Source organism: Passer montanus, unplaced genomic scaffold, assembly GCF_014805655.1.
Source record: "Passer montanus isolate IOZ18808 unplaced genomic scaffold, ASM1480565v1 scaffold138, whole genome shotgun sequence".
Taxonomy (NCBI): domain Eukaryota; kingdom Metazoa; phylum Chordata; class Aves; order Passeriformes; family Passeridae; genus Passer; species Passer montanus.
The window spans coordinates 485,488-494,685 of record NW_024360719.1 but is presented as its reverse complement, the minus strand read 5'-3'; positions in this window follow the sequence as shown (position 1 = coordinate 494,685).

The following is a 9,198-nucleotide window of genomic DNA, read 5'->3' as shown; positions in this document are numbered from 1 at the left end:
CATATGGAATACAGAAACACAGCACTTTTATTCAGGAGGGGTCTTGCTGCATCAACCATAGGACCAGCTCAATGTTTTTAACAAAAAAAAAACACCCTAAGGAAAGAATAATAAAATGTAATATGAATATAGTAAATATAATAAAATTAATCCTGACCTCATCTTCTACTAACTACCCTTGTTTTCTCCTATCTTGTGGTCTAAAAATTAGATTGGACCTTTTAAATTTATTAATTGCTATTTGAAAAGACATTTTAAGCCTCTTAACCTGAGTGCAAAAGAGCACTAAAAGTATCCTTCAAACTTCAGGAAGAGATGACTTTTTAAATATGAAAGGTTCTAAAATTACATTCTGTCACAGAGCTCATATAAATCTAGATAGAACTACCATATTTCAAGAATTAAAAAAGGGTGTAATTCCATTTTAAGCACAGAAAATACATGTTGATATTTTCATATCTCACACATCCAGGTGTGTGTGGATCTTTACCACACTCAAGATACTTTTCCCCTACAGGGCTGATTTTTCAGTGCATGCTACATGCTCATCAGCATGTTTAAAATCACAAATACTAACAATAATAATAATAAAATCCCTCCATTGGAAGTCTGTTCAAACGTTCAGCAAGCTCTGGGGTCATTTAATGCAATGTGTACATACAACTAAAGAGCATTATTTGCATTTTAGGGTAAAAGCATTCTAAGAGGATTCCTCAGCTTTCAGTTACACAATAGATTTAATGTCCTGTCTATCCATAGGATGTGTTAGGAAATTTTACAGATATCACTGCAAATGAACTGCAAACACAGGAAAAGGCAAACAGCTGAAGGGGGCTGCTACATTATAGATTTTCCTGTCTATCCATAGGATGTGTTAGGAAATTTTACAGATATCACTGCAAATGAACTGCAAAGAAACACAGGAAAAGGCAAAGAGCTGAAGGGAGCTGCTACATTATAGATTTATTTATGTTGTGGGGGTTTTTTTTCTGTTTGATATATACAAAGTGAAACCAAATGTTTTGGAAAATTTCAAACTCCACAAAAACAATGTAATGTTACCTTCACATTCCAGTTCTGAATGGAAATGAGTTTTGGAAAACCTGAAAAATCTCTATAAGGTAGAATTTCAGGTCTCCACAGAGCTCTGCCAACCTATATGTTTGTTCCAATACTTGACATTTAACTGGCACTTTGCTGTGTTTCTCTTGCAAAAACTTAAAACTATTTTTTGGCAACTGAACTTATTGAAGGTTGGTAAGATGCAGATCTGAGCCCTGAGACACCTTTTTGCATAGGTGTTGTTTCCAGGTTGCTTTTGGTTTGGGTTTTGTTGGGGATTGGTCGGCGTTTTTTGTAAACACCATATATTGTAAATATCATATAATCACCAGCTTCTAAATATTAGCAGTATTTGCTTTAATTTCCCTTTAGGTCTGTTTAGAAATTATAAATTAAACTGATCTATCCCACAGGAGTCCTAAAATCTAACAAAAACCTCCTTCAGAAGCCCCTGTTCACAGGAGAGTGACACAGAGATCCTAAGTAAATTTAATTTACAGAAACCTTTTATGAGCCAATTTCTCAATGTTAAAGCTAAGAAAATGGTGAGGAGGAATTTTAAAACTCTAGTTTGTGTTTTAGGTTTAAAATATCCCCTTAAAAGAAGGGGTCAGGAGAAAAAAAGAGGGAATTTTTGTGAGCAAAGAGTGGCTGCAGCTGCTCAAAACTGGCGAATGAGCAGGATGGAGATTTCCCTTCCCTCTTGCTCCTTCACTCACATTCCTTGTCACCTCTGTGGGTGTCAAGCATGGTCCAAGCATCCAATCTCACTGAAATTCAGAAAAAAATTCAAACTTATGGAGAGAGAATCTGGGATTTTATTTATTGTATTTTCAAAGCCCAGGGAAAGCACAGTTGGGGGGAAACACTTGGAAAAATTCCCAATACCATACCTAGGACAATTCCTAGAACAGTGTGATCAGCAGTTCAGTCAGAAGCTGAAAATTGATTTGGCAACAAAATGTCTTGTGAAGAACAGACCAGAAAGCTCAACCATCCTTCTTTGCTCCCACAAATTCCACATCCAGAAAGCTCAATGATCCCTCTTTGCTCCCACAAATTCCACATCCCAGCTCTCGCCCTAAACACAAGCACTTCCCAACACTCCCAGGTTTTACATCACACAGAGAAAAAATTGCAGATGCAAAAATTTCTTAGTAATGAGAAATTATCTCCATAAATACAGTGGTGAAACAAGAGAAAAGCTGGAGTTTTGTCAGCCTGGACAAGTGAAAGGATTTGATTTCTGTGTTCAGGTTTTTATAGATGGGGAAAACCCACAAGAGCCTCTTCTTGCAAGGTTGAATGCTATTTCAGATGCAATTTATTATGGGATTCTTTATGATTAGTTTTTCTGTAGTTCAAGATCAGACATTATCTGGAGTGTATCACTACCCAGCTTTGATACCATCTTTACTTTCAATGCTGTGCTGTTTAATGTTTGTTTTGTCTTGATTTTAAGTGATCATGTAGGAATGCAACTTTTTATTAACTTTATATGTACTTTGGATTAGAAAAAAAATAGAAATGTTATATTGCATTCTGGGAATTAGGATAATACTAAGAAAATTTTTCGTTTAAAGATAATAGTAATAGTATATTTAGTTGAAATATAATAGTAATGTAACTTTTTTTTTTAAATTGCTGTGATGGAAAGTTCCACTTGAAGTTGTTTCAGAAATTCCAGGAAAGCAAGGCTCCCAATTGTTCTACATCAACCAGTCAAATGAGACAAAAAAATCTGTGAAAATCCCCAGTTTGGTGTCCAAGCAGAGCTCCCCCTCAGCAGAACATCCCCAGCCCTGCCCTGTTCCCTGAGCAATTTGTGCAGCTTATCATGAATTAGAGCCATTAAGAGAATAAAATGCCTCCTTTATTTGTTCATCATGGTCAGGCAATTTCTTCTGTAAAGAATCTTCACAAAAAAAGGGAAACTAGAATTTTATTTCTGAAGCAAAATTCAGGAGAAAATAGTAAAGGGGGAACACACCAAGACAGAAAACCAAATTCAACCACAAAAAACCCCCATTTTTTGAAGCACCACCACATGAAAAGGACTCCCCAACACTCCTAAGCCTTTTAGCTCCTCATTCCAATGATATCATGGCTGTTGAGAACCTCATTTTAAACTCTGTGTGCCTGTATAGGAGATGGAAATGAGAAAGCTCTTGTTTAAAGGAGGTGCAACAATGAACTATGGCACTGACCTACAAACAATTAACATTATTTTACAACTGATTGAAATTTATAAGACCAAAAGTACATGAAAGAAGCTACTAGAAACTTAGAAACTAAGAGAAAGTGTTTGTAGTGCAGCAACATTAAATTAACAGATTTAAGGTTGGATTAGTCACAACATGCAGCCCAAAAGGTTACTTCACATTGCTGTAAAATAAAGGGGGGGAAATAATTTTACAAATCCCATTCATGAAGCTATATCTCCCTGAGGCTTTTCTCTTTCAAACCAAACATTGCAATCAGTGATTAATCAGCTGCAAGGCAGAGAACTCACCTAACTAAAGCCGTGCCTAAGATGTACCAGTGTGGGGATCAGCCCTTGCTGGGATGATAAAAATCTGACCCATGGGGGACAGAAAAAAATGTCTGGATATTGGCAACCTCCTGCCAGGCTGCACTTGTCACTGAAACTGTGACTCCGTGGCAGTGTGACTGGGAACAGAGACATTCCTGCTTCCCCTCATTCCCTCTGCCTGCTCCAGGGGTACAAACCAGGCACAGGATGCCAGGCAGAGAGGGCAGCTCCCCCAGCAATCCCAGAGCTGCAGCTTCACTTCTGCCCCCCTGCACGCCCCTGCTCCAGGGTGCAGGCTCTGTGTCCCACACAGGACACCAGAGCTCACCAGGGTGGCACTTCCTGGCACAGGGGCAGTGCCCTCAGCCCTGTGTGTGGTGGTGAGCGGGGCTGTCACACTGTCTGTCCCATCCCAGCCATCCCCAGCAGGAGACAGGAATGCCTGCCAGGCTCTGCCCACTGGCCCTGACACTGCCAACTCCTACGAGCACCAATTCCAGATTAAAACTTCCAGCTGTGCCATGCTACAGGAAAGGTCACATTTCACAAACAAAGTCTCATATTTCACAAACAACGCTGTTCTAACTGAGAATGAGCCTGGGCACGCTGAGGGTTCCCCTCTGCTCAGCCACCACCCTGCAAACAGCAGCAGCAGCAAAGGGACGTGCCAGCCCCAAGTCTCAGAGCTGCAGCGTTTCACAAAAGGGAGCTGGAGGCAGGAGGGATCATTTGGTGCCACAGAGCCAGCACATCACCCTTCCCATCGAGGAGAAAGAGAATTAAACACTTGTTAAGCATAGAGAGGTCAAATAGAAATGTGCATTTTCAGACTGCAATCATCCCTGACCTTTGCTGCTCGTACGAGACTTCAGGAAAGAACATTTTCTATACAATATTGATAAGGCAGGCCTTGCAAAAGCTCAGAAAAGCTCAGGAATACAAGGCCAGTTATTAAGGATAAGTCCAGTCAGGAGAGGGGAGGTTTTTCTGAGAGCTGCAGCAGGTCTGGGAACTCTTGTGTGTTCTGCAATGCAATGGCCAGCTGCAGCTCAGCTACTCCCTCATCACCTCACTGAACGGAAAAATAGAGCACAATGCAAAATGGAAATATTCCTGCTAGCAAATACAGGAAATAAACCCCACAGACCCGTGGAGTGCCAGAGCTGTACAGCAAATACACAAAAAAGCACCTTGTGCCAGGGAAGTCACTCACACTGTCCAGTTGTCCAGCCTGGAAACTTCTGCAGGAGAGCCTTGGCTGTCATTATCTGTGTCAGCATGCCAGGCAAAGAACTTGCTATTTTCCACCACTTCTGGAGATTAGCCTTTTTTTCTTTGAGTGTTCCACTAATTGTTTTTTCCTCACTTGCATCAGCAGGAGACCCAATTATAGCTCCAGCTTCAATTTGCAATAACCTCCTTTTTAAATAGTGTGAGTCACCTTTTCACCTTTTATTACAGAGATAGCACCAAGGTCTGATAGAGAAATAGTGCAAATCCTAAACTCGATTTCTCAGAAATGGGATTTTATAATTGTTGGTCACTTCCCTTGATTTAATTTAAATCACATTTACATCCTAATAGGACTTAGAAGAAATTATTTCACAGACACAGTTTTCCATATGTAGCTCTAGTCTTCTAAGACCATTTAAACTCTCTCCTATTTTTACTGATTAAAATATTATTTTTTCCCCTCTCCAGAAGCACCAGCATCACTGAATCTATTGTCACTCACGGAAAGTAATTTTGTTTAATACCTAAGTAGGCCATCTATCCTTGGGCAGGCAGGCTGCTAACCTTGAGAGCTGCTGTGGGAGGTGACTGATGTGCACTGGGTGCACAGAGAGGAACAAACTGCAGCAGGATTTAGTTGGAGGAAACTCCCAAGACACTATTAATTACGATTTCAAAAAGACAGCTCTCACTTCCACCTGGCAAATGCAATTATGCTATAGAAGGGGAGTTCAGCAAAACAAACAACAGCTCAGACCAGCAGCTGACAGAGCGACGTGCACTGTCTGCTTTAAATATGTTTGGGGAGCGCAGCAGTAAATCAAAGCCAAGAACTCATTCATTTTGGGAACCTGAGCCACCAGGACACAGAGCAGTTGCACTTGGAAAACAATCATATAATCAGTCAAAGGCATAAAAACCATTTTAAAATAAGTTCTGTAAGCTGAATCTTGGAGAGAGCTGTTAACAATAATTAATATATTGAAAAAAGGGTTTTGCAAGCTTTGAAGGAAAATGAGCCTCACTGAACCCCACTCAGCACAAACTGTTTTGACTCAGGATAAACCCCTCACTGTCCTCATCAGAGAAAAGCAAGAGATAGGACTGACATTTTAGGATGCCAGAGGGACTAGCAGGACAGCAGCCTTGCTTTTCAGGGGGTAAAGCACTGAAATAATGGCAGAGGCTGGAAGGTCACTGCTAGGGCTGGCATCCCTTCACTGAGGTAAAACAGATTTTTACTTGCAGAGAATTTGGCTCTAAAATGAAGGAGTCATTTCTTAAAGCTGCGCATATTTTTAAATAAATGATGAAAAGTACCAAGATGGTTCAACACTGGGATTGAGGTTTTCTTACAAAAGGCAGAAGTGACCCTGGTGCTTCCCTCTTGTGACTTTGACTGAATAATCTTGATTCTTCTCGCAGCAAGCCAGATTCCAGGATCAAGGGAGCAGCCAGAGACTGTTCACAGAGGCAGAGCTGTCAGTCAGGCTCTGCATTCCCCTCCCAGGGGCTGGGACCCTTCCTGCATTCAGCATTCTCATCCCCAGCAGCACCTTCTGCTGCCTCCCTTCCCCAGGCCACCAAGCCCTGTCCTGCCTGCTGCAGCTCCCTTGGGGCAGGAGGCCAGGGCACTTTCTGATCTTTGCCTCCTCACAGTCACAGCTTAATTTCAGCAGTAAAACAGCAGCCATGAGTGAGTATTTTAAAGTATTTTAGAAGAGGAAAAGCAGTACTTCAAACTAAAAACACAAACCCTAAACTCTAAAATCCACAGCAGGAATTTACATAAGGCACACACACAAGCCAAGCATCCAGGAATCCACCCATGCTCCCTGATTTAGCTGGAAAGAAATGGAGCATCTGCCCTGCCACACACTCCAAATTAGTAGTGACAGGTCTGTAGGAGGGCAAATAATCCTGTAGACTGTGCATCAAAGCACTTCATCATCAGAGCCACACCAGGAGTACAACCCATACATACTGAGTCTGCTCCAAAGAAAGATTGGTTTAACTCTATTTATTGCAACATCCTAATAAAAGCTTAAAGCATTTCAGCATTGAGAATGGCACTGGAGGCAGGGTGTGCTTTCCAAAGCACCCTACTCCCTAGCACCTGCCTGGATTGCCCCTTCTACTGCAGGCCAGACTAGTGCAAAACGCACCAGGGCAAGGTCTGTAAACCTCAGAGTTCTCATCACTGACAGGCAGCAGCCCCCAGAAGTTTGCAGGCTCATGGAAACAACAGTTTCAGGCTCCTGCTGACTCAGGAGCTCTGGGAACCTCCCTGCATTTTCCTTAGGGGCAGCCAAGTACACAAGCAGCTTTTGATTTAACTGCACTGCTCTGCTTGTTTTGCTCCCTTTAAAGAGTACATTTTTGTGTTACACAGAGTTAAATTAATTATTGGAATTCTGTATTTCTTGTGACTGAAATGCCCATACTGGCTGTGGCATCTGAGAGCCTTACTTAAGATTTGGGAGCATGGTATGTAGAAATCAGCTTATGTGCATGGCAAACCAAGATAGATGGCAAAATTCAACCTGAAAAAAACCCCCAAATATCACTTTCACTGCCACTGTCAGTATAATTCATAAATAACACTTACCAGATGCTGATACGAGGACAGAAGGGTCAGGGATCACCTGGAATGGCCACAGGAGCCAGGGATCACCAGGACTGGTCACAGATGCCATCAGTGATCTGGGGTGGCCACAGGTGCCAGGGGTCACCAGGCACGTGGTACCAGGGTGTCCTTTTTTCAGGATACCTCCTCAGAGGCACCAGCTCAAGCTGTGATTTTGTTCTTACAGCAATACTAAATTATTTTAAGGATCAGCACACCTGAGACTCTGCCATGGGAAACCTGGAGCAGAGGAAAAGCTGGTGTGAGTGTGGGGGAGCAGCTGTGGAGGGGCCTCTGTCCCAGTTCAGGTGCTGCCAGGTCCCCCTTGGAGCGAGTCCTGCATAGTCAGGATGGGAATTTTCCTTTGTCCTGCTTCTATTACAAACTCAAACAAAGGTAAAGAAACTGCTACACATGGGGAAGGTCGAATTTTATTTAGGCCAAGCTATCAGCCATTAACATCAATTTCACAGAAACTGGTGAATCCCTTCCCCTACCCCTCACCTGCAGGCTGTCCATGCAGTGACTGAGTTCCCAGTCAGAGGCACGTTCCAGGTGGCTCCTGCTCCTCCCTTCAGCCCCAGGATCACCCATACCAGCCTGGGGGTGCCTGTGTGTCAGGGTCTCTGGGTCGGGATTGAAGGCACTCGAGACTCTACTTCATGTTTGCCTGGGGGTGCCTGTGTGTCAGGGTCTCTGGGTCGGGATTGGAGGCACTCGAGACTCTACTTCATGTTTAGACTCAGGCATTTATTATTTCTTATCAGTAAAACAGCCCCACAACCATGAGTTCTGCAGTCTTTCATTAGCCAGGACAAAATGGCTAACTGTCTCTTGTTACAAGGTCTTTTAAGACTAAACTATCCAATTAAGAAATTATACCTAGATTATTTTCTCTTTTAACCCAATAACAGATCCCTTGAAGCCCACAATGTGGACTTTTCTGTCCAATTACAAAACATCACCCAAACCCATGAAGAAGTAGGAAAATGAAGGTAAAGAAGAACAACCTGCCTCCACCCTAAAACCTCCATCTTGCTTCATATTTATTTCTATATTCTAAACCCCCAAACTCTACGTTTTCCACCCTGTGATATTACACACTTTTAACCAACTACACACCCATAATCCCAGTACTGTCATTTAATTTTGGAAGCCTTCTCCACAGCCTCAGGTGAATTACAGTGTTCTCTTGAGAGTCTGTGCCTTTAAGCACAGAAAGTTTAAAATTCTCAACATCCAGGGTTCCAACAGGTGTGTGGTTACTCACAGGAGACACAGCACTGCTGGCAGCCAGTTAAAACTCCCTCTTTGGCCAAACCCTGCATTTGTGGAGAAGAGACAGCCCTGTCCTGCAGTGTTGTAGCAGAACAGTGAAACCCCAGCATGAAACGCCAGCACCAGCCCCTCCTCAAAGGCAGTTCCCACAGCTCTAACGCCTGGAGCAAAAAAACTTGGCCATCAGGGAATCACACACCAGGGGTGACCTTCCCAAGGTAGTGACAGCATTGTGGCACGTGCAACAAATAGATGAAAAGAGGTGGAAAATCTGCTGAGCCTAAGAAAATACTGCCTGTGCTGGGGAATGGCTGATAGCTCTGGGTGGGCTGGGGAGCCAGGTAAATTTAGGGGATTTAATCTGGGATTAATTTTTGACTTGTAGGAGAAGCAAATTTCCAAGGAATTCCATCCATGAGCTGCTTCAGAACCAGTGTGTCTGTGTTGGGCTCCACTTCCAAAGCTC